The sequence below is a fragment of the Sminthopsis crassicaudata genome, chromosome 2 (assembly GCF_048593235.1).
Source record: "Sminthopsis crassicaudata isolate SCR6 chromosome 2, ASM4859323v1, whole genome shotgun sequence".
In the NCBI taxonomy this organism is placed as follows: domain Eukaryota; kingdom Metazoa; phylum Chordata; class Mammalia; order Dasyuromorphia; family Dasyuridae; genus Sminthopsis; species Sminthopsis crassicaudata.
In genome coordinates, this window is record NC_133618.1 from 528,500,794 (window position 1) to 528,527,614 (window position 26,821).

The 26,821-nt window shown below is 35.5% G+C and overlaps 1 protein-coding gene across 7 annotated transcripts in view; it reads right to left on the reverse strand.

Moving 5' to 3' along the window:
- The window catches only part of ZNF280D (zinc finger protein 280D), a 128,429-nt gene extending 110,183 nt beyond the window's left edge, over positions 1–18,246 (reverse strand). For 2 of the 7 annotated variants that reach the window (XR_012486936.1, XM_074294611.1), the window contains exon 1: positions 17,913–18,079. The gene's annotated coding sequence lies outside the window, so the exon portion shown is untranslated. Of the gene's footprint in view, positions 1–17,912; positions 18,083–18,227 lie in introns of those variants that run through there. The other 5 variants (XM_074294608.1, XM_074294609.1, XM_074294610.1 and 2 more) reach the window with 4 other exon arrangements.
- Positions 18,247–26,821: the final 8,575 nt, after the last annotated feature.

Sequence of the window (26,821 nt, forward strand, 5' to 3'; positions counted from 1 at the left end):
AAGAGGAAAATGAGGAAGACACATGATCTGTGAAATGGCCCAGTGATGGGAGATGTAATGTGAAGATAAACAAAGCAAGTCAATTTAGCTTGACTATGGAATATATAAAATAAAATGTTTAATAAACTTAGAAGTAATGTTGGAGCTAATCTATAAAAGGGTTTAAATGGCAACAAGGAACCATTCTGTGGTGGTCAGAATTGGGCTTTAAGAGGGAGAATAATCAGAACGATATTGCAAATGCCTAGATATAAGGTAATGAGAGGCTGAACTAACATAGGACATACGTGACTGGAGAGGAAAGAGATGTGAGATATCAAAGAGATATTCAACAAGAGTTGGCAACTATGTGTGAGGCAAGAGTCAAGGATAATTCAAATGCTATAATCCTGGGCAACTGTGTCCAGATAAAACATTTGAGAAAAGTGAGGGATTTTGGAACAGAGGTTTTTAAAGATAGGTAGCCCTACATTGGATATTAATTTTCAATATCTTCTTTACATTCAATTCTAAAGATCCTATAAATAATAAGTAATAAAGGACTGGAGGTCAAGAAAAAGACTAAAAGACTAAAACTGAATAGAGAAATCTGAGTTTTCTACATTAAGAAGATAACTGAAGCCATGAAAGCTGATGAGATTGCTATGAAAAGTATAAAGAGGAAAGAGATCCAGATCACCTTTAATTAAGAGGTACCAAAATGATGATTGAGGGAGGGAGGCTACCATAGTACATGTAGAGGTTCAGATATTTCAAAGAATGAGACCTATCATTCCCTAGGCCTCATTTCCCTCAATTTAGGGGAAAAAGGAGAGGGAAAGGATTCTCAAGTCCCTTTCAGTCCTAAATCTATCTATCAGCAAAAGAAAATGAAGTGGGGACAGACAAGTTATAAAAATAACCCAGAAAACAATGTCACAAAAACTCAAAGGAGAGAATACTCAAGAAAAAAGGGTATCCAATGTCAAATGTTGTAGTAAAGAGAGATAAGAAGCCAACTATACATCTACCTAAACACCTCTGTAAATGTACCTCTCTAAGTAAAGTGAGGGAAAAATAAATCTCATGGTGAGCAATTCAAAATTCTTTAGAACTATTATTTTGATGTATCATAAGATACATCAATTATGTTATTTCTAGTGATAAGCAGATCTCAAATTCTATCTGCTAAGACATTTCTATTTAGCCTGTCATGTGTCCAGATTCTTTATGACAAAAAAGCTGTGGAAAGAATAATCTTAAAAGCTAATGGGGGAGTTGTGAAAGAATCCAACCATTCTGGAGAGCAATCTGGAATTATGCCCAAAAAGTTATCAAAATGTACATACCCTTTGACCCAGCCATACTACTACTGGGCTTATACCCCAAGGAACTACTAAAGAAGGGAAAGGGACCTGTGTGTGCCAAAATGTTTGTGGCAGCCCTTTTCATAGTGGCTAGAAGCTGGAAGATGAATGGATGTCCATCAATTGGAGAATGGTTGGGTAAACTATGGTATATGAATATTATGGAATATTATTGTTCTATAAGAAATGACCAACCGGAGAAATACAGAGAGGCTTGGAGAGACTTACATCAACTGATGCTGAGTGAAACGAGCAGAACCAGAAGATCATTATACACTTCAACAATGATACTGTACGAAGATGTATGCTGATGGAAGTGGATTTCTTCAACATAGAGAAGAGCTAATCCAATTCCAATTGATTAATGATGGACAGAACCAGCTACATCCAGAAAAGGAACACTGGGAAATGAATGTAAACTGTTATTTTTACCTTCTGAATCCAATTCTTCCTGTGCAACAAAAAATTCAGTTCTACACACATATATTGTATCAAGAATATACTGTAATATATTTAACATATATAAGACTGCTTGCCATCTGGGGGAGGGGGTTGGGAGAGGAAGGGAAAAAATCTGAACAGAAGTAAGTGCAAGGGATAATGTTGTAAAAAAAATTACCCATGTATATGTACTGTCAAAAAAATGTTATAATTATAAAATAAAATTAAAATTTAAAAAAAAAAAAAAAAGCTAATGGGGCAGCTAGGTGGCATAGTGGATAGAGCACCAGCCCTGAAGTCAGGAAGACCAGGGTTCAAATCTAGTCTCAGATATTTAACACTTCCTAGCTGTGTGACCCTGGGCAAGTCACTTAACCCCAAATGCCTCAGATAATGAAACAAAATTGCACAAAAAAATATAACTCAAGTAAATTATGTGATGATAATTCAATAGCATTGTCAAATTTCAAAAAAAATTGTCAAAAGATTCAAACAATTCAAAAACTTCAATGCATAGCAATTAACATTTGAGTTAAGTGTCTCCAACATGGAAAAGAAAAGCTACAATTTGCTATACATAAAACATTTCTTTTTTCTCCTAATATTAAGAGTTAAAAACAGTAAGTAGTTCATTAAATGGGCCCCAGGCTTCATTGATAAGAGGGATAGGCCATGTCTGAGCAAACTGGTACCCTGCCTATTTCCCAATTTTTAATACCCTGAAAAGATAATTTTTTTAGTAAGTGTAGAGAACAAAATAAACAAGTCAATGACAAAAGAAAATACCAAACTCTGAACTTGAAATAGTCTTAAATTTAAAAAAAAAGTCTCAAGTAAAACACTGCCATTAATCAAACTAGTTTTTCTTTCTCACAACAATGGTAATATGGGAAGGTGGGAAGAGGGAAAGGACCCAACTTCATAGTCCTTTAAATTCAAGTGGATACATAACCTAGACATAAAAAGAGTTATCTGAAGAAAATGTGAAGAACATGTAACATAGTATCTATCAGACTTATGGATAGAACAAGTGATCAGAGTAAGGTATAAAATGAATAATTTTGATTACATTAAATTTGAAAGTTTTCATACAAATAAGACAAATGTACCTAACATCAAAAGGAAAGGGAAGTAAGTAAAGCAATTTGATAGATTTTCAGATAAAGGCAAAGGATGTGAACACTTTTCCAATGAAGAAATTAAAACCATTTATAATCATATAAAAAAATGCTCTAAACCATTATTTGAGAAATGCAAATCAACAACAACCTTGAAATATCATTTTATACTTATCAGATTGGCTAAAATGATTGAAAGCGAGAATGAAAAATGTTGGCGATGTGGAAAAATTCAACGTTGATGGAACTATGAATTGACCTAACCATTCTGGAAAACAATTTGGAATTATGCCCAAAGAGTTATTAAATTGCCTGTGCCTTTTGACTTGGAGATATTACTACTATGTTTATTTTCCCACATGATTAGGGGAAAAGGAAAAGAACCTAGATGTTCTAAAATATTTATAATGGTTCTCTTTTATGATGGTCAAGAACTGGAAATTGTGGGTATGCCCATCAACTGAGGAATGGCAGAACAAATTATGGTATATGACTGTGAAAAAATACTATGGTGCTATAAGAAATGACCTAAATAATCTCAGATAAATAATCTCAGATAAACTAAATAATCTCAGATAAACTTGGATAGATTTACACAAAATAATGAAGAGTGAAATGAGCAGAGTCAAGAGAAAATGTTTTATATATATATATATATATATATATATATATATATATATATATATATATATATATATATATATATATATATATATGCATGCAGGGAAAAAAACTTAAATACAAATATGTATAAAATAGCCTTACATAGATATGCATATCTTTTTCTAATGATTGTTATCTGGGAAAAGAGAGGAAACGAGGAAGGAAAAAGGTTAAATGATAACTATTATATATTTTAAAAGAATAGCAAGTTGTATATCATAAATTTGCAGTTTCATATATAATCATCTTTTTCTCTATTCTGTTATGGAAATGTTTATTTCTTAAGTTCAGAATAAAATAAGTAAAGATTTAAGAAAAAGAAAAGAAAAATAAATTGAAGTAAGATCCTCTCCCTGTAAATATAATTTCAAATTAGTTCATAATTCCAGATGCAGCAGAGGCAGAAAATGTCTTAACTAAGATTTAAGATAATTTGATTCTAATAAGATCCCATAATCCAAACCAAAGCAAACTATCATCAGCAACTAGATAAACACTAGATTTTTTAAGCCCTGAAAATAAGGTATAGCTAAAAATGCTATCCTTATTAAATAACACTACATTTTTTAAAAGGTAGAATTGTATTTTTTTTAAAGCACATAATTTAGAAACACTGCAGAATTTACATGAACTGATTTAAAATGAAGCTGAACCAGGAAAATAACATATATGACAAAAGACAATAGAAATGGAAAGAAAGTCCAAAACAATCACACCAAAAAAATATATATATACCATCAAAACTTAATCCTACATAGTAGAATGTTACATATAATATTAGACTTAAAAAAAAAAGTTCATTAGTTTTCTTGAATTCCATCCTATCAGTTTGCTCTATTTTAAGATATAGTTCTTTAGGAGAGGAAGGGAAAGAAAAGAGGAAAGAAAAGAAAACAAAATATTTATTATCTACTATTTACAAGTACTGTGCTAATAATGACTTTTTTTTTCTTTTTTGAGGCTGGGGTTAAGTGACTTGCCCAGGGTCACACAGCTAGGAAGTGTTAAGTTTCTGAGACCAAATTTGAATTCGGGTCCTCCTGAATTCAAGGCTGGTGCTGCTCTATCTACTGCGCCACCTAGCTGCCCCTAATAATGGCTTTTTAAAATACTTTCATTGATATTCACAAAAACCCTGTGTTTATTATCAAAATTTTATAACTGAGGCAGACAACAGTTAATTCAGATATTTCAGACTAAAAAGCCCATCATTTTATTCACTTTTGACATAGAGCTTGCTTCTTCTAAAGGTAAAAAAAGTTAAGGAAATGTAAATAATATGTAAAAAGAATACAAACTGATGCAAAGCAAAAAGAAATAGGAAAATATATATGACTACAACAACATATGTGGAAATAATAAATAAAAACACAAATTAATGCTGTTGTTATAAAAACCAAACTTGATCCCAAAAATGATATGAAAAAACATCTCCTTTCATAACAGAGTTAAGCAATATACTGTCAGACTTGGCTGATAGTTGTTAGTTTTTCTGAACTGTTCCTATTCCTCACTTCCCCCTTTCCTTTGTTATTTAGATTGGCTTAGAGTGGGGACTAGGAGGAAGATATTTTGGGAAATGAAACAAAAGATAACAATAAAAGAATTTAAAGTTAATAATAACTCACAATTAAGGAAAAACAAACAACTCACCTGACTTACTAACTCCCACAAAGTATCATATGTAGTTAGGACTGTTCTTAACAATTTAATATATCCTTTTTCTGTAAATGTCAATTATAAATTTTCTCTTAGTTCATCATAGGTAGTCCAGGCTTGTCCTCACAAAGTATTCATACAATACCATAAATTAAGTTGTATTTTCAAATGGAACATTATAATTAGGAATTGTATTCCTAAGAAAAGGTTCAACATTAAGTCAATCATAAATGATTACTAACAATATGTCATAGATCATGTATTTAAAGTGTTGTTTTGGGTTTCGGGGTTGTTTTTTTTTTGTTTGTTTGTTTTAGAAAGGAAAAACTGAACAATTATAAACTTTTTTCACTATATCCATTATTAAGGTGCTTTTAAAACTATGATTAATACAATTCATTTAATAGTATTATTATTTACGATTTCTATGACCCTTCTTATGATATACCCAAAAATATGTTGCTTCTTAGAATTTGTAACTGAAAGTACAATCTTTCATCTGTGGAATACAAAGAAAGTGAGATTGCTTGCTTAAAAAAAAAAAAAGGGGGGGGGAAAAAAACCAATCATATACATTTATACACAGCTAAATTGATAATTAAAGCTTTCCCCTTCTCCATGTTAAAATCATTGTGCACTGCAAGCTAATTCCTCCCTCAGAGAATCTGAGTTAGCATTCACATACACAATTTACATGTAAAGGATAAAGCTATAAGCATCTCTACCATGAGGGCCTTTGATCCTCACTTGAGAGAACAATCTAAGATGATGCTCCTGGTAATGGCAAGGCAATTTATTGACAGAACTCCCTGGGAAGACATGTGCTCATATTAATTGGCTACTATCTTGCATACCTATGTAGTTTTAATTACTTTTCATTCTCTATTACTTTCACCCTTAAGAAACCAGCTGAGGTCCCCCCAATTAAAATTCCATATATAAGTGTCCATCTGGGCCCACACAGTCCCATAGCACCTGGCACATATTCCCCTTCTTATCAGGCCTCTTCACTGAAGAACAGTGAAATGCTATGATTCTTATCTATTCAACAAATTACAGTATTCAAAAATCTTAAAAAATAGACTAACAATATTTTGTTTTCCTTTATTCAACACCCTAAAACTCCTCTCCAAAAGGAAATGTGTTACTGATACATTTCAAATTCCTGTACAAAAGGGGAAAGTTGGTAAACCATCTTAGCAGTGTCATATCACTACCTCAATTGAAGGACCACAGCACCCTGATCTCCTACTATATTCAATCCTTTTGGAATCTGAGTTACTCAGAATATCTTCTCTCTCTCCCAGGCAATTGGGGGTTAAGCGATTTGCCCAAGGTCACACAGCTAGGAAGTATTAAAATATCTAAGGCCAAATTTGAACTCAGGTCCTCCTGACTTCAGGGTTGGTGCTCTATTCACTGAGCCATCCAACTGCCTCCAGATTACCTTTTAATAAATCTCTTCTGGATTCCTGAGTCATGTGTATGCCTGTCTATTTTTATTTTTTCCCTTCCCTTTCTGTAGTCACTCATTTGGAGATGATCATACAAAGTAGATGAATTCAAAGTGAGTAGGAGGGTACTCATAGAAATAAGAGATTTCTAGTTAAAAAACAATGAATATATTATCAGAATTTTTTCAATGAACCAATCTGTTGTTGATTTTTTTCTTAAAAACACAAACACAAACAAAACAAAACAAACACTAGCACAAACAAAACCAATACAGCCAAGATTAGAAAGAAAGCAAAAAGCTTGGAAAATTTTTATAGCAAATATTTCAGATAAAGGCTTCATTTCTAATATATAAAAAATTGAGTCAAATTTATAAAAATACAGGTCAGATGCCATATAGTAAAAGGATATGAATAATTTTCAGACAAAGAAATTAAAGTCATCTATAATCATATGAAAAAAATGCTCAATCACTATTGATTGGAGAAATGCAAATTAAAACTCTAAGTTGCCATCTCACAACTCTTAGATTGGTTAAGATAACAGGAAAAAAGATAACAAATGTTAAAGAGGATATAGTAAAACTGGGACACTAATGCATTGTTGATAGAGTTGTAAAATGATCCAAGCATCCTGGAGAACAATTTGGAACTATGCTCAGAGGACTATAAAACTTGTTCATAGACTTTGATCCAGCAGTATTTCTATTGTGCTTGTATCCCAAAGAGATCATTAAAAAAAAAATGAAAAGACCCACATGTGCAAAAATATTTGTAGCATCCCTTTTGTAGGCAAGATGCCTCTCAATTGGGGAATAGCTGAATAAGTTATGGTATATGACTGTCATGGAATATTATTGTTCTATAAGAAATGATCAATAGGATGATTTAAGAGAGGCCTGGAGAGACTTACATGAACTGATGCTAAATGAAGGAAGGAGAACCAAGAGAACCTTATATACAGCAACAAGAAAATTATGCAATGCTCAATTCTGATGACGTGGCTCTTTTCAACAATGAGGTGATTCAGGCCATTCCTAATGGTCTTTTGATGGAGACAATCAACTGCAACCAGAGAGAGCACTGTGGAAACTGAGTATGGATCACAACTTAGTATTTTCATCTTTTTTTTGTTGTTTGATTTTTGTTTACTTTCTCATTTTTTTCCTTTTTGATCTGATTTTTTTTGTGTGTGCAGCATTATGACAAATGTGAAAATATGCAAAGAAGAATTGCAAATGTTCAACATATATTGAATTACTTGCTGTCTAGGTGAGGGAGTGAGGAAAAGGGAGTAAAATTTGGAACAAGTCTTTGCACAGGTGAATGTTGAAAACTATCTTTGCATATATTTTAAAAATTAAAAAACTATTAAAAAAAAAACTTTCAAGCGTTCATTTTAGAAAGCTAATGTACTAGTAATAATAGACTGCCCTTTAATTAATAAGAATTTAGAAGACATTTTCTAAAACGATTCATGTCTGGCATCTAAAAATTGGTGAGAAGCCTGAACTGTTACTTCCTTTTTCCTCTCTTTAAATTTCCCCACAGCAAGCCTTAATGATGTACTTTTAACATCTGAGCCAGTTTTCTCACTTGTAAAATATGAATGATACTGTCACTACCACCCTCAAAGGGCCTTTATGTGAAAAGTATTGTGTAATCCTTACAGTATATATAGTATTTTTTTTCAAATACCTGTAGTTCAATTACTTTGTCAACAGATGGCATATTCACACCTAGGTAAAACCAGTGAATGAGAAAGTATAGGCAGCAAAAATAAAATGAAAGTCATCAGCTCTACTGAATGAAGTGCAACAAAGCAGGAAAAGATGGAAATAACAAATTTCTTTCTCTTCCTCAAATGTAATACAATTCTGATTGTGAATGACATATTCCACAGGGGTATTACAAAATTCTCAAAAAGTAGTTTTAAAAAATTTGCTATGTCAAAAAAACAGGTTCTTGACATGTTTAATTTTTTTTTAAACTGAAAAACTATTTTCAATATAATTGGTTTCCTTTGAAGATCTATGTATTTTATATATTTAAAAATATCCTGGGAAGGAACAATAATCAGAACTCAAAAAACTTTTTTTAAAAAAATTAATGTTAACATGCTATATCAATTACTCTATAGATCTATTATCACTTATGTTTGCTGATTTGTTTCAAAGTCTTCAAATATTTAAAGCTGTCAAATATATTGATACTTTGGGTGTGCAGTGGATTGGAAGTGACCTCAGAAACTCCATCCAATTCACTAATTCCACAAATTCACCTGAGGCAAACTGAAATATCCCTTTTTCCCCAAGAGATTTCTCATGTGGACTCAAACTGAAAACATTCCTGGTAGATCCTTCAAAGACAAGATCAGACTGGCTTTAAAAAAATTTTCTGGCTTGGAATGTCCCTTTCCCAGAATTTCAGGAGGAAAAAAGAACGCAAAAGTGAATAAACAAGAATAAAAAATTTAAAAATCAAAAACAAAAAACAAAAATTCTGAGAAAGCATCTAAAAGATTCACCAGTCAAGAGATCCACAATACAAAGTTAAAAACCCTTGATAATTTAGCAGAAAAATATTAACAATTTTCCCCCCATCCACCCAAATAAACACTGGTTATAATATCCTGCTTTGTGGTAATTCATTCACTCATGTCAAGATTTTAAAAGTAGAGAACAAAAAAAAGCTGAAGCAGCAAGAGGGAAAAGGAGTGGAAGGGGAAAGAGGAAGATATGAGATGAGACCAAATGTCATGCTTTTCTTTATTAAAAAACAAAAACAAAAACAGGAGATACTATGCTTTATGGAAAATTTGTTTAAGTGACTTACAACTAAGATTTTATGATTTTATTTCATAAAAAGGTGTAAAGATTACTCTTAAAAATTACCCCTCTAAAGTTTTTAACAAAAAAATTAAAACTTAATGAAAATTAATCCTTTTGTTATATGACAAATAATATTTGAAAAAAATCTCCGGATCAGCAATTAAAAACTTGAAGTTAGCTTTTACTTCCACAGAACGTTGAGGATGGGTAGTACCCTGAATAAATTACAATGATGTTAAAAAAAAAAAAATCAATAAAAATATTTTTAAGAGATTTCATTGATGAAGAGAAGCTTATTTAAACACCCAACATATCTGGCTATTGGTATTGATGGTAACTTTTTAAGTTGGCATTTTCTATTTTAAAAGGATCATCAAAGGCCTCTTAAATAAATTCTGACCAGTAGCTTCGCATATTATAATTATATAGTAAGGTCACTCAGTTGCATCTGACCAGTTCTAACAACCAGGAAGCTAGGAAGAGTACTTTAGTCAGCTAATTCTATGAAGGTGTATTCTTTCCACGGATACAGGGAAGAATATAGTCATAAATTCTTATTTTGATCAATTCTCAATGTACTTCCACAAACTATCAAGAGAGGATCCAACCAATATGCTAAATTAAGGCTTTCTTGCAGGTCTCTTTACATGTTGTGAGCTATAATGCAATAGCTGGCCTACCCATTTAATACTGCTCAATCTCCCTCTTATCACGTACAAAAGAAATCAATTTAATTCCAATAATATTGATACAATAAAGTAAAAATCTGAACTATCCAAAGTAAGTAATGTCACTAATTTCCTTACTTTGTTGCAGTCAGGCTTTTATTAAGGAAGTATTTATTTCAATTATGCACTTCAAGGTTAGAAACATCACCAAACACAAAGTATAAGAAGCAATGATGTTAAGACTTTTAGAAGCTTAGAGATAAGTAATTCAAACCTGTACTTCAAGCATCCTCTCAACAACATCCCTGGCAGGTGATCATCAGACATTTTTGTATCTATTACAGACTAGGTGCTGGGGATACCAAGAAGAAAAAAAAAAATTAAATACTCCCTGTCCTCAAGGAATTTGTTATAATGGGAGTACACATGCACATATTGAAGTTTACAAAAAACATAAATCCAGATTTCTATCATATCACCAAGATATATCATGTTTGAATAGCTCTAAATGACAGTTATTCCCTATTAAGGAAATATCCACCTCCCTGTAACAGCTACAAAATGGATTCATGACATAGGAAAGCAAGAATTATGATACAAAAGTACCATAGTCAAGTAATGAGAAATGGACAAAAAGTATTAAAGAATATATCTGATACTCTTGGTGGCAATGATGGTTTTCCCATCAAGGATGTAAGAAAAACCTGAAAGTTGAAAGTCAAGAATGAGACAATGAACATTACTGTCAAATGCTGTAGAGGTCAGGAAATATACAGTGCAAGAAAAAGCCATAAAATTTGCTAATCACAGATAACCTTGCAGAAAATGGGTTCACAATTGAGTAGCTGACAGGTAGCTGAAGATATGAAAGTATTTGTGAACAATAAGAAAGAAAACCATGCATATAGACAAACTGAAAATTATGAAGAAAATCTTTCTCCCATCAGTATGGGTATGAAACACAGCATATCTTTCCAGATTCAAATGATGCATTGTAATGAACAATATCACCATCCCTTTTCTTTCTTTTTAACTGTACAACAAGGGAATTTCCTAGTAGAGAAGTGACTTAGAATACATTTGGAAATTGTGATATAAAAGATAGCAACTAAATTATTTTTAAAATAGGGAGAGAAAAGAGATAACAATTAAGAGCAAGCTCCTGGAGGAGAGTGGGGGAGAGAATCAAGAGCACAAGAAAGGGATTGGCATTTGCAAAAAGAGAAAACATCTCTATTTTAGACTGGAGTAAAGGAAGATAAAGGAGGATTATGCTGAAGTGATTTGGAGTTGCAGAGATGCAAAACATATTGTGAAGGGTACCTTCAATTTTTGGATATTTGGTGAGACCCTTTTCAGAGAAGCTGATGAGACAATTGGTCTAGGTGGCTTGAAGAGACCAGATGCTGAGAGATTATGACAGTCAACAGGGAATAAAAGGATTGGCAAGAACTAACAAAGGCCCAAGTGAGTTTGTTTACATAAGAAATTTGCAGTGGAAGTCAAGATACTAATATAACTTCTTCCATCAGCATTATTAAGACAAACAGCAGAATAATCCAGATTGTTGTTTGGACAAAAAAGGGACAAGATAGGATTGAAGAGCAAAAGACAGTATGAAGTTGAATTTAACTATCAGGTCAAGATTTTGAAGGATGGAAAGTAAGCCAATGATAACCTAGAAAAGGAAGGAAAGGTTGAGTGATTTTGAGGTTTCAAGGAGTAAACTAAATAGGTTTCCGAGGAATTAGCCAAAGGGAGTGACTGGAAGAACAGGAGGTTATGGTGAGATAGATGACTATCAGTTATGGATAGTTAAGGATGAACACTTTCTGTGTGATAAGATCAAGAAAATCAACATACCTGCAAGTACCTTCAGTAAGATGAAGTCATGGTAGATGAAAATGTTAATGAATTGGGAAGCAAGTGTATTGAAGGAACACCAATTTTTAAATTTAAGTCTTCCAAGTAAAAGGCAAGTGTTGGAGAAGACAAATTGTGTGCTAGGTATTAAACTCCCGAGAAAGGAAGAGTCACTTGTGAGCCAATAATAACCATGAGATTATAGACGGAGTGATTATGGCAATTTATTTGAAAGCTGCAGAGCTAGTCACAGTCATTTGCCCCCAGGTGAATCATTTAGGGCATAGACCCAGGAAGACTTGCTCATTATGTACTTTCTTACCTGAGTAAAAGCAATCTCTTGATTCGAATACTATGCCTCCAAGCAGATCTTTTGCTCAAGATCAGATTGAACTCAGCCCAAAACAAATGGATTTAACCCACAGGACCTAAGTACAGCTATCCTACTGTCCAGAAAAATCAACAATACAGATGGCTTGGGGCAGCAATTACAGGATCAACATTGACACTAATGCAAATTAAGCTTGTGTCAAGGCCCAAAAAGATGAATGGGTGAGGAGTACCTGGAACCAGCACCTACCCTTGGTGAGAATAGGGACCTACTTTTTGATAGGAATTACTGTGACTACTAAGTATTCAAGTTATTAGATGTCAGAGAATGGGGGTGTGGGGTAGGGATGGGATTAGTGATGATAGGGGGAGGATTGTAGTAATAGGCAGCAAGTGAATGCTCTAGGGCCTTTATCCTCATATAGGCAGTGACCTGGATGGAAAGGGTCTTTCCATGAAGCTTAAAGGGTTGTCCAGAGGGGAAGATCTGACTGTAAAGGGCAGAATTCACAAGTTATTAAAAAAGCAAAAAAACCAGATTAAACTTGCATCTTTTCTTTTTAAACCTTAAGTGTTCTGTTTCTATCAGATCAGAATTGGAAGGAAGGAAGCACAAAAGAGACATTGCTAAGTGATAGTGATAGGGGAAAGAATTGGGAAGTGAGGAGCAAGAAGCATTCCTAGTCTTCCTCATAGTCCAATGTGTTCCTGTAGCATGAGTGGGTATTTACAGTAGTAGGGAAGGTGGCTAAAGATTCAGTTTAATGAGGAACAGATTTCTGTGATTATATGGAAACTGAAGCAACGTGAGAAGAGAAGGTCTAATATAATGGTCAGTTTTTTATCAAGAGAATCAAATCCTAACTACATGATTAGATAAAATCTAGATATGACTAGATAAAATCAAGTATTTAAAGACGTATAATCACCAATTACAAGTACAAAAAAGGTGTATAGTACAAGACATACTAATAAAACAGAAAAATCTTGTCAACAATTCATGTTTGGATACTAGATACAAAAATGTTAAGTTATAACATTGTAAGGTTACAAAACAAGCATCATTCATGGAAGATATCATTAAAAAGACTTTTTAAAATGTTGCCAAATCTACAAATATTTTAGGTGTCTGGTTTAGAAATGTTACTAATCATATGCCTCCTGCAACATACTGGCAAGACTTCCTTACATAACTTTGATTTCTTGCACCTTCCTCAAACATCAAAAAATCTAGTTTAGATTTTGGTAACACTGACAAAAATAAAGCCTTAGAAGCAGCAAAAATTGCTATTAGCAATAGATGAGACTAATTTGATAATGTAACTAAGTTGTCATCAATGAGCTTGGGTTGTTTTCCCTCTATATTTTGGCTCCTCTCCTAAGAATGAGGGCTTTCTGGATCAAGTTAACTCTGTCCAAGACAAATCTTAGATTTGATATAACAAAACATCCTGGCAAGTTCTTGTATGTTTGTCATTAGCAAAATGTAGAAATGTTAGATTTTTAGCACAATGCTCTGTACACGGTTGCCATGTTTGAGTTTAATGAAAAAGATTGAGTAAAAGTAAGGGAGAAAAATGGGAAAAGGATATATCTAGTAGGCAAAGAACTGTAAAAAAAAGGTGTCCATCCATTGTGAAATCAGTAAAGCATAAATCAGTGTAAAGAATTCAAAGAATGCTAAAATTTATAGACCTACATAATGAAATAAACAATACAGAAAACCACATGTGGTTCTACGTATATATAATAGAACGTAAATTTCTTGAGTAGAGATTTGCTTTAGTCTTGATATTCACAATGCCTAACACAAATGCTAAACTTTATTGCAGATATTAAGTGCACAGATTGATCAATGATAAAAAATGCAAATTGGAAATATTAAAAAAAGAAACTAAGTGGCAATGCAATAATCATGACCAAGCTTGACCCCAGAAAATTATTAGACAAAATCATTTTCCATTGTAGAGGGGAAGTCAGTGTAGAATATTGCATTTGCTCTCATATTGTGTTGTTGATTTGCTGACATTTCCCCCCCCCATGTTTAAAAAAGTCTTTGTCAAAAGGTTGGCTTCCAGGGCAAAGGAAGAGAAAGGGATCGATTTGGAAAAGAATCATGTAAAAACAAAAGGGATCAATAAAAATAAGAATATTTAAAAATAAAATATATGATACCTTCTGTCAATCTTTCCCTAATGGAATTTAAAGTGCTTCTTTTCTATTATTAATTTATTACAGAGAGATTGGGTGTTAATTGTTCCATGGTCAGGCCTATTAGAATGAGATGGAAATTCTCAGAATATATACTTTTAAATAAAATTCCTTTGCAACAAATAAATCATTTACTTTCTACTGATCAATTATAGTAAGATATAACATATTCTACTATACCTCTATTCTAAAATACATACAAAAGCACTTAAAGAAGAGTTAAGGAAGACCATGCAATACAATCAATCCTGACCTGGACAAAGTCCAATTTATACATGCTTTTCTTCAAAGTTCTTTTCACTCATTTTTCATAGTACCTTCAATAAGTATCATTCTCATTTACATGAATAAAATTTATCTTAGAAAGGGAATCACTTACCCAAGGTCATACCAGAAGTCAATAAAGCAAGAATTAGAAGATACTATCTTATTTAAATATCTTACATCAACTTTTCTCCCTTACAAAACTCTGACATTCCAAATATACTTAAGACAAACAAGTCAAAATTCTCTCTAAATTAAAAATAAAATTACTATTAGTTTTATACTAAAAGACTAAAAAAATAACATACAAATCCAATTCAATTAATTTAAATTTATGTTTATGAAATGAGTACTATATTTAAGGCTAATGCCTTAAATGATGAATGTTAGGGATAAGAAGAAAATAAAGGAAATAAGCCTGGCCTCAAAGAGCTACAAGAATATAACCTAAGCAAGCAAAGACCACTAACAAGAGAGTTAATCATAAGTCAATGTCCAAGGGCCAATAAAGAGCATTGAAGAGATAAGCAGTCACAGTAGAACAGAAAGCTCCTATGAAGGATATTGAAAGACTCTTGTTTATTGGTATAGAATGATTGTGTGATTAATTCTTACTGAGGCAGAAAAAATGGATTTAGGGTTTTATAAAGATTTCTTAAAGATTAAAATCTAAATTTTTTTTATTTAACCTGTTAACATAAACATGTAACATCCCTTTCCTAAACAATCCAACTAATAAAGGTTTTAGATTGAAGAATTGTTGAAAGTGAATTACAGAGATAAAACTAAGGAGAGAATATTTCAAGCAGAATATTCTAAAAACCTTGACAAATAAGTTGAGGACAACCTCTATTGATGGGAAATTTAATGATGATATGAAAAGAGGGGAAAAAAAATGAAAACTGGCTCTAAGAAGCGCTGTTTTAGGATATATGAATATAATTTCTGAGTTAGAAAGCTTTGCAAACAAAGCTTGTAATAAAAAGCCTGATTACCCAAATAAATAAGTTTTTCTTAGGAAAGCTATTTTGAATAGAATTACTCTAACATGTTTGAACATGCATTCTAAAATAGACACAGTCTTCCTCAGTAATGATTAAAATATTTGATTTCAACTAAATACAAAATCTTTTCAAATTCCCTTTTGGAAATACTAAAGAGGTTACTGAAAAAAAAAGTGTGTGTTGGTAACACATACATACAATATGTTAATGACATTGGTTTTGATGTCTTAAAAGAAAAAAAAAAGCTCTTTATAATTAAAATTTCTAATATCTAGGATTTTTTAAATTTCCAAAACAGATTACATATTAATTTCAGTTTACAGCCTATGACCCTCCAATCTAGTCTATGCACTGAATAATGTGTAAAGATTCTCTTGAGTTGGGGGGAGGGAGGACTCCCCCTTTTAAAAAAGAAATCCCAGAGTACAGAAATCTGATCTTCCAAAGTGGGGGTTGGTAGAGAGGAAGAGAGGAGGAGCTAGACTTAACTAATTGGAGCAGAGTTAGCCCTTTAGTTCTAACATCCTTCCAAACTGTCTTAATCCCGACATCTGCAAGCTACGGGAATAATTATCAATGACACTAGAAGGTCCCAGGCAAAATTTCAAATGAAAATGTTTCTCTTGATCTTTCTTCTTTTTCCCTCCTCTCCCCCAATCCATTCATTCCAATCTAAACTCTAACTTCTAATCTCAGTTGGGTGGTACACACTAATTCATACTAAAGTGTGACAGGCAGAAGTTTACCTCCCAGAGGCTATTGCTTTTAAAAGGTCGACTAAACCACCCATAAGAAATATTCAGGCCTATGTATCCATCTACCACCTCTGCATCCCTCACAAACTGTTATTCCTCGGAGCCCTCCTCAGCCTAGTAAAACAAAGAGATGCTCTCCGGGAGAAAGCTTGGGTAATATGAAATCCCCCACGTATAAAAGCAGTGCGAGTTCTAATAAACTTTCTTTAAATACTTGCAGGGAAGAGGGGGACAGTGATGGTACTAAAAGCACCGGATTCTCAGGCGCTTAAATGCCCCAACTTAACACAGGAAGCCTAATGGTAAAAGTTCCTTTTCTAACAGATCCAGCCTTTGCGCTCGCCTTCACAGGGGCCAGGAAAGGCGCTGTAAACGGCCCGATCTTCCTTCCTACCTTCTCCCCAGAGCACCTAATTGACATAATTTGGGAGACCTCTTCCCATCTCGGGGCCCTGGAGGGCGGTCTCCGAGGGAGAAGGCGGCATCCGTGAGGCAGCTCACACTAGCGGCGGCGCGCCTAGCTCCACGTTTCTCCACAGAGTACTCTTCGGCAGACAATGATGGGATGGAGAATGAACCCTACTGCAAGAGAGCGGTGAGAGGGGCGGGGAGACCTCCTCTGCGGGCGCGGGGGGCTGGGGAGCGTGTTTTCATTCGTGACACGGGAGGAGGGACGGAATGGGGGAGGGCAAGCAGGGAGAGCCTGGCAGCCGAGGCGCTGCAGCTGCATCCAGCCTCTGGTCCTCTTCTCGTCACAGACAGGTGGTGGTGGCAGAGGTGGCGGCGGCGGCCGAGGGAAGAAGGGAGGGGATCTCCCTACATCGCCACCATCCGTACAGAAAGCGTAGGGAGCTCCCCCAGGAGAGGGAGAGCGCGAGCGGAGCGCGCGAGCAAATCCTCCCTCCTAGCCCGGGGGACCGACCCACCCGCACGCGCGTGGGCGAAGGGAAGGCGGAGGAGGCGGAGGCGCCGCCGCGGCGCCTCCATCATCACTGTCTCCGCAGCAGGCTTGCGCGGGCCCCACAGGCCTCTCCGAGCCTCGGCGAGTCCGCTGCGCAGCGGCGGAGATCCCACCCCCGCGCGGCTCCGACCCAAGATGGCGGCCGGCGGCCACCACCGCGCCGCACCACCCCACCGTTCTCTCCTCCCTCCCCTCCCCCCGGGGGGCTCCGCGCGCCCGCCGGACGCCCCCGCCGGGCCCTCGGCCCCACTCCCGCTTCCCCACCCCCGGAACCAGGCGGCTCGGGGACGCGAGGCAGGAGGCCGAGCCGGCGGCACGGCTGAGGGGAGAGAGGGGGCGCTTACCGTGTGTGGTGCGGGAGTGGCCTTACTGGGGCACTGAGGAGGAGGAGGAGAAAGAGGAGGAGGAAAAGGAGGAGCAGGAAAACACCGCGGCAACTGGGACGACAGCGGCTCCCATAGCGGAGCAGGCGCCTAGGCTGCGGGGAGGGAGGAAGGGAGAGAAGGAGGGAGGAGGGCGGGGGGCTCGAGAACCCGCCGCGTTGCCTCATGGGTAGATTCCAGGTCAGCCCCAGCCAGCCCGACTCCTTTCTTTCCTGTTAGGGGAGGGCAGGGGAGGGGGAAGTGGGGGAAGGGCGACACAGCATGTGCCTTGCTCACCCCTGTTCGAGGCATCCATTCCCCTGGGGCCCCAGAAAGGCCATGCGTTGCCCGATGGGGGGTTCTAGATATCCCAGACAAGATGGAGGCTTCCTCTGGTGGGTGCCTCCTTCAAGGTTGTGGGTTTAGCCTACCCAAAATGAGGGCTGCTGGTGCAATCTCAAAACAGAGAAACCTGGGGACTGGATCCTCCCCAGGAATGGATCCGAACAGGCCTAGAAAATGGAAAGATCAAGGCCATCCTGGGAAAGTGGAGCTCCAAGGGAAAACAGCCCTGGAAGAGGGAGAGCAGGGAGACCAGTTACAAGAGAACAAATAAAAGAGCAATTCAGACTTAATCTTGAATCTGGAAAGATGGGGTTCGTTTTTTTTAAAGGATGGAAGAGCCAGCTAGCCCTTCCAAGCTTTGTCGCTCCATGGACCTTAAACCCTATTAGTGTAGAAAAAGGGAACCAAATACTTTTAGAGAACATTACTTTGTTAAGATATAAAATATAATCAAAAGAAAAACAGCAAATTCTCAACTAATATAATTTCTGCAGAAACACTTGCAGAAATAAAAGGAATCAGCCTTTTCTTCCAGATTTTCCTTTTCCAGTCACTGATACTGACGTTGGATTTGGAATCAGATTCCAAGTTATCCCATTTATTACTCATGGGACTTCACCTAGCCACACCTCAACTTATATATCTATAAGAAAACTGAACTTAGTGATTTTTAAAGACTCATTCATTTCAATTCAAAGTTAAAGGTCTATTGTAAGCCAGGTATTGTTCTATATTTTGTGAAGTTTTTCTAATCTATACGCTCAACACTCTCTTCTTTAATAGAACTATAGAAGTGCAGAGACTGTCAGAGGACCTCTATCTGAACGCTGAGGAAATCTGAATTAGTCTTCCCTAATCTGACAAGTAAAACATTAACTCTTTGAGGGCAGGGAATGTTTTCTTTTTGCCTCTGTGTTTTAAGCACTTAGCACTGCTTGGAAACTTTAGAAACTTTGAGTTGATCATTCTACTTGATGACCTCTAATGATGTGGAATTCATATGTGACCTTGGGCAAATCACTTAATCTCTATTCTAGAATGAACCAAAAATCTCTTTATCTGCCATTTCTCTCTATTGATCATAATTGTGCCTTTTAGAGTTAAGCAAAATAAGTCTAATCAATCTAAATGAGTCATACAACAGACCTTCAAATATTTGAAGACAAACGTTCCCCTAAGTCATAAAACTAATCCTTTTAATATTTAATTTAATAATCCTTTAATATTTTTTGAGTTCTTTCCTGATCTTAATAATCCTTCCCTAGAACTGTTTATCAGGTTTTTGCTGTCTATCAGCATCTGTCCTAAAATATAACTTCCAAAACTCAACACAACTATATGGATTATGGCCTTACCAGAGTGAAATAGAACTATAATCTTTTTGCCTCTGGACATCTTACTTGTATTAGTGGACCTTTAGCTCCATCTTGGATTAATTTGTTTTGACCCCAAGTGGAGAATTTTTATATTGTCTTCATTAAATGTTTTCTTAGATTGACTTCATTGTTCTAATCTGTTCAGATGTTTCTAGTTCACAGTTTTTTCTTCCAGCCTGTTAGCTTTCTTTCCTAACTTTATACTGTCTAAAAATTTGATGAGCATACCATATAACACTTATTAAAAATATTGCACTAAAAGGTCAAGGCAAATCTTTGTAATCCTCTATTATAGATATCTCTTTAAGTTAATAATCAACCTGTTAACCAACATTCTCTAGATCTTTTTTGTTCCTAATTCCACCTAATTGTGTTGTTATCTAACTCGTTCAGAGTTATAACTAAACTTGAGGTGAACAGAGAATTGCTTCAAAAGAATATTCTTATTTTAGTGACAACTTTCCCTGAGCACACTGGTTCCTTGGTGGGCTATACTGCCATAAAAGGGCAACCACCTCCAGGGAGAGTCCTTTATCAGGGATGTTCATCTAATTTTGGCATCTGCTGTTACCTAACTCTCCCCATGGTTCCAAGAAGCTGTAGCACCTTAAACACTATACCCTGTACTGTCTAGGCAGTTGGGCCAAACCAGGTTGAACATTGCCAATAGGCCTCAAACATTTCTGGGAGTTAGGAGGATGCCTAAACAAACAGGAAAAGACTTTTCTTGGCAGAATGGGCAGAGGAGAAGTTTTGTTGCAGTGGTCAAGGAGGTGGCTGAAGGAGGTGCAGTGGAGCACTTAGAGCTTGGACAGAGGAAGAAGACCCCAAAGTCATGCATTGTGTTCCAAGCCATTGCCAATTGTCTTCACTTCAATCTTGCTACTGGATACTGGAAGAGAGAATGAGGCTGCACAATGCTGATTCATTTAAATCCAACTCACATATCAAGGCACCAATCCATCTTTAAGTCCTCTGGCAAAGAACATAGGTAAGCGACAAAGCAGCAGGTGTGGATATGTTGGGAGCTATAGCCATAGTCCTGCACACAAGTGGCCCAGGATATTGGGACATCTCACTTGAAATGGATCACTTGTGTCCAATCTGTAGAAGTGTCTTTTAAACTCATATGGACTGATTAGGCATAGCCAAATTCACCATTTCTAGACTCCAACATCGTGATATCATTGGTCTTTCAAGAAAACAAAGGAAAAACAACAACAAAAAAGGCCCTATAATGCCTTTCTCTTTAGGCACCTTCATCCTTCTAGCCTGAAGAAAAAGAGCAAAACTCTCAAAGTTAAGCTGCATCCTCAGTGTAACTTGCAGGTACAATCAAGCTTTCCTCTGTACCACTGACCACTTTAGCCTAACAGGTCAACTGCTTTTGACCCAAGGTGAAAACATTTGTACTTATGGTTTTGCCTACATCTAAAATTTAAATTTTCCAACAATCTATTTTGGCTATAATTTCTACTTTTTCTGTTGGATTTATCTAGCTCTGAGAGAGGAATATTAAAGTCTCCCATGAACATTTTATTATCAATACCTTATTGCAATTCACTTAGTTTTTTTTAAAGATCTTTGATGCTATGCCATTTTGTGCATATATTTTAATGATGTATTATTTTAATAAATTATGTTCCTTTAGATATAATGTTTCTTTCCAGAGATTATCAGTTTTTGCTGTTGCCTTATCTGAAATCATGATTACTACCCACATTTCTTGTATTCACTCTTGAAATCTGGCTTCTGGTATCATTACTCAATTGAAACTGTCTAATTCCTACCTCGGGGGGAGAGTGGGCAGGTTTGTCTTCAAATCTTCTTGGGTTGTGCCAGGAGAACTCCTGTTCTGCCCAAAATCTTTTTTATTTTTCCATAGTCTATTTTGTCCTGAGGCACAAATTTGTTTTGTTTGTGGGTGAAATCAGGAGAGCTTGAAATTTACCAACCTACTTTGCTGTCTTCCCAAAATCTTCTTCCACAAGAAAAACAAAATTTAAAAATACCTCTGCTCTCAGAATTCACTAGTTCTCTAGCACTTTTCACCTTGTCTCTTAAAATTGTCATCAATCATTTTATTAATTAGAGTAATTGTTTTTCACAATTGATTGTTATTATAATATTGTTATTACTGAGTACAATATTCTCCTAATTCTGCTCACTTCATATTGCAATAGTATAAGTATTCCTAAATCTTTTTGAAACCACTTTGCCAAGGAATTGGAAACTGAGTGGATGCCCATTGGTTGGAGAATGGCTGAATAAGTTATTATATGAATGTTTATGGAATATTATTGTTCTATAAGAAACAATCAGCAAGATGATTTTAGAGAGGCCTGGAGAGACTTACTTGCACTGATGCTAAGTGAAATGAGCAGAACCAGGAGATCTTTATACATAGCAACATGATTATACAATGATCAATTCTGATGGACATGGCTCTTTTCAATAATGAGATGATCCAGGCCAGTTCCAATGACCTTGTGATGAAGAGAGCCATCTATACCCAGAGAGAGGACTGTGAGGGTTAATGTGGATCAAAACATATTATTTTTACTTTTTTGTTGTTTGCATTTTATTTTCTTACTCATTTTTTTCTTTTTGATTTGATTTTTCTTATGGAGCAAGATAATTGTATAAATATGTATGTATATGTTGGATTTAACATATATTTTTATCATTTTTACAGCATAATGGAATTCTGTCACAATGATATATCACAACTTGTTCAGCTATTCCCTGATTTATGAGCATTCCCTCTCTTCTCCCCTTTCCCTCCATTTTCTAATTCTTTGCCATGACAAAAAGAGCTGTTATAATTTTGTACATATGAATACTTTTCCTTTTTCTTTGATCTCTATGGAATACAGACCTAGTAATGGTATTGTTAAGTAAAAGAGTGTGCACAGTTTTATAACCCTATGGTCATACTTTCAAATAGTTCTCCAGAATAGTTGAATCACTTCACAACTCTATCAACAATGATATAATAGTGTTCCAAGTTTCCCAACATTTGTCATTTTCCTTTTGCCAGTCTAATAGATGTTAGGTAGTATCTCAACGTTGTTTTAATTTGTATTTTTCTAAATATTAGTGATTTAAGTTATTTTTCAAACTTTTTCGTTAGTACGGATCAGTAGCTATATTTTTTAAAAGTGCTTTAAATAACAAATTATAAAGGAGAATCTGACAAATACTAAAAGATCTGTGGTAAAATAGGAACATTAATACAATGTTGTGTATATTTGGAAATGTTTGTATATATTCTGGAAAATAATTTGGAACTATGCCCTTAAATTTTCTAATCTATGAATACCTTTTGACCCAGTGATACCATCTCAAAGAATTCTTTTATAAAATGTTTGTAGCAGGGCTCAGTTCTTTTTATGGTGCCATAGAACTGGAAACTAAGGGGATGTTTATCACTTGGTGTATGGCTGAACAAATTTAGATAAAAAACCTGAGACCTGTATGAAGTGATTCAATCAAGAGAACAATTTACATAACACCATTAAAGACAAAAAATTTTGATACTTAAAAATTCATATCAATGCAATGACCAAACGCCATTCCAGAAAATAGATGATGACGTATAATACCTATCTCCTGAAAGAAAAGTAAAGGAATCAAGATGCAGGATGAAACAAAACAACAAAAAGGGCTGCTACAAACATTTTGCATATGTGTATCCCTTTCCCTCTTTTATATTGTTAAATTGCTTGGAAAAGTTATTTATACCCAGTACTTAAACTTATTTCTCAATCATCACTTCCTTTCAATCTGACTTCCACTATCATTTTAATGAAATAATAATGAAAGGTGACATTTATGTAGCTATATGCAAGAAGGTAGAGTCTGCTGAGAGGAGTACTAAGACCACCTCGACCTTTGATACACAATAAATTTTCTGCCACTGTGCAGAAATGCCCTTGTTGAGCAATGAGCATTGATTTGTCATCATGGGAATGAGTGTAAGCTGAGGGTCACAGCTAGTGGCTATGTGAATAAGAATGCCTGAATAGTGCCTCTTGCCTGTGAATGAGCTGCTGAGTTGGTGGATTGGCTCTCTTTCCTTTGGCAGATACCATGCATATGCAAAGCCCCTGACCTGCTTCTTTGAATGGTGATTGGGGATTGCCTACTGTTCACAGCTGATCACATTTGCAAAAATGTATCTCAATAAGGCTGTACAGCATAATAAACTGGAGCTCTTTTTAGGCTCTATGAGTCTCCCACTTCATTCATCTCCCCTCAAATCAAAGGGCTCATATGCCATGAGCTCTTAAAAGTCAATCACAACAACTATTATAGCAAAATGCCAAATATTTTATACACATCTCATTTAACCTTTACAACAGCTCTGTAAAATAAATATTGCATGTCTTCTTCTTCATGTTCATTTTTACTAAGTTCATGCTAACTACATCAAGATACTTGAAATTGACTGGATATCCATCAGAATAAGTTATGGTATAAGAAATAATGATGAGCAGGGTGATTTCAGAAAAATCTGGAAAGACATGAACTATTCTAAAGCAGTATCAAGAGATTATTGTACATAGTAATAAGATTGTGTGATGATCAACTGTAGTAGACTTGGCTCTTCTCAACAATGTAGTTATTCAAAGCAATTCCAATAGACTTGTAATGGAAAGTGCCATCCACATACAGAGAGAGAACGATGGAGATTGAATATGGATCAAAACAATATTTTCACCTTTTTGTTATTGTTTGCTTGGTTTTTTTTTGTTTGTTTTTTGTTTTTTGTTTTTTTTACCCTTTGACCTGATTTTTCTTGGGCAGCATGACAAATATAGAAATACGTTTAGAAGATTTGTACATGTTTAACTTATGTCAGATTGCTTGCTATCTTGGGGAGGAAAACAGAGGTATACAAATTTGGAACACAAGGTTCTGCAAAGGTGAATACTGTAAACTATTAAAAAATAGGAGAGAGAGTACAATTTTTCTCTACTAGATTACTTTCTTGGCCTTTAGATTGGAACTATATGAGAAATTTCTATAGGAAATTTCAGAAAGGATTTTATCTTGTAGGGAGGATTCAATACTGGGATGGGTTAGACATGGAAATGGAAGATCTATCCAGAAATTATTGTGTTCAGAAAACAAAATGTATCAATAAAACTTACACCAAGTGAAAAAGAATGAGTTTTTTTTATCCATTAACTACAGGGTCCTTAATCAGATTTGATCTTTTAAAAACCAAAAATATAGGGCAGCTAGTTGTCACAGTGGATAGAGCACCAGCCCTGAAGTCAGGAAGATCTGAGTTCAAATCTGGCCTCAGACACTTAACACATCCTAGCTGTGTAACCCTGGGGAAGTCACTTAATCCCAATTGCCTCAAGGGGGAAAAATTATATATATATATATCTTAGCTTATCCTGGAATTGTTAGAATGGTTAATGGTTGCACTGATGTAAGGGGCTGAAACTCTTGAGTCAATGCACTGATGTGGGACAATCAAGCACTTGAGGCTAATTACTGGTTGGACAATACTCTATAAGAATATTCTTGGAAAATGGCCCTTCCCACTGGCCTAATCGTTTGGTGTATACAGAGAATTGTGGGAGGGACTAGGAGATGCAGGGAGACTAGCCAGGGTCACTTCTGCTACGCTTCCATTCTCTTCACTTCTATTGCTAAAAACCTAGAATAAAGACTTTTGCTTATCCTGACTCCGGCTGATTCTGAGGTATCCAGGATGCTAATGTGGTTGTCACATACAGATATTTATGAAACTCAGTGTGTTGGCACAGTACAATATATCAAGAATTATGATAGGGGCTAAGTGGAAAATGTCTTTTTTACATATTGCATGGCCATTTCAAATACTAGGTAATGTAATTTTTAATACCCTAGCTATATTTCAAGATTTTTGTCAGCAATGTTGAGATAGGACATCTTATATTCATTTGAAATTCTCTGTTTTAATGCTATTTTAATCCTTCGGTGTTTTCTTGAATACCTCCTTTTTTCAAATTGGAGAATTGCTCATTTGCATCTACTGTAAGGCACTTCAAATGATCTCCCTTTGTTCTTTCCCTCCCCAATACATATACATCCCCAATATATATACATACATATAAGTAATGACTAAATCAGGAGTGGGGAACCTTTTATTCTGCCAAGGGCCATGACTTCTAGGCCATACAAAATTATCAACTTATAGAACTCTATCACTTGCTGAATATACTTCACAGAAGTTGAACTTTTATAAAACTTTATAAAGAAGCCTTTTTTGCTCTTTGTACTTCTCAAAACTCCTCAAAAAGATGTAGATTTTAACTTGATCCTGAAAACTTAAATCTTTTTTGAGCAACTGAATGATTGCAGCTTGAAACATGATACACCCTAATTCATTCTAACCTTTTCTGATTGAGATTAAGATCTTCAATATGAACAGAATTTTCAGATGAAGAAATTGAAGCTATTTCTAGTCATATGAAAAGATGCTTCAAATCACTATTGATTAGAGAAATGCAAATTAAGACAACTCTGAGATACCACTACACACCTCTCAGATTGGCTAATATGATAGGAAAAGATAATGACCAATGTTGGAGGGGATGTGGCAAAACAGGGACACTGATACATTATTGGTAGAACTATGAATGGATCCAACCATTCTGGAGAGCAATTTGGAACTATGCTCAAAAAGGTATCAAACTGTGCAGACCCTTTGACCCAGCAGTGTTTCTACTGGGATTATATCCCAAAGAGATCTTAAAGGAGGAAAAGGGACCCACATGTGCAAAAAATGTTTGTGGCAGCCCTTTTTATAGTGGCAAGAAACTGGAAATTGAGTGGATGCTCATCAGTTGGAGAATGGCTGAATAAATTATGGTAATAAATGTTATGGAATATTATTGTTCTGTAAGAAATGACCTGCAGGATGATTTCAGAGAGGCCTGGAGAGATTTTCATGAACTTATGCTGAGTGAAATGAACAGGACCAGGAGATCATTATACATTTTAACAAGAAGATGATCAATTTTGATGGTCATGGTTCTCTTCAACAATGAGATGATTCAAGCCAATTCCAATTATTCAGTGATGAAGAGACCCATCTACACCCAGAAAAAGTATCATGGGAACTGAATATGGATCACAACATAGCATTCTCACTCTTTCTGTTGTTTG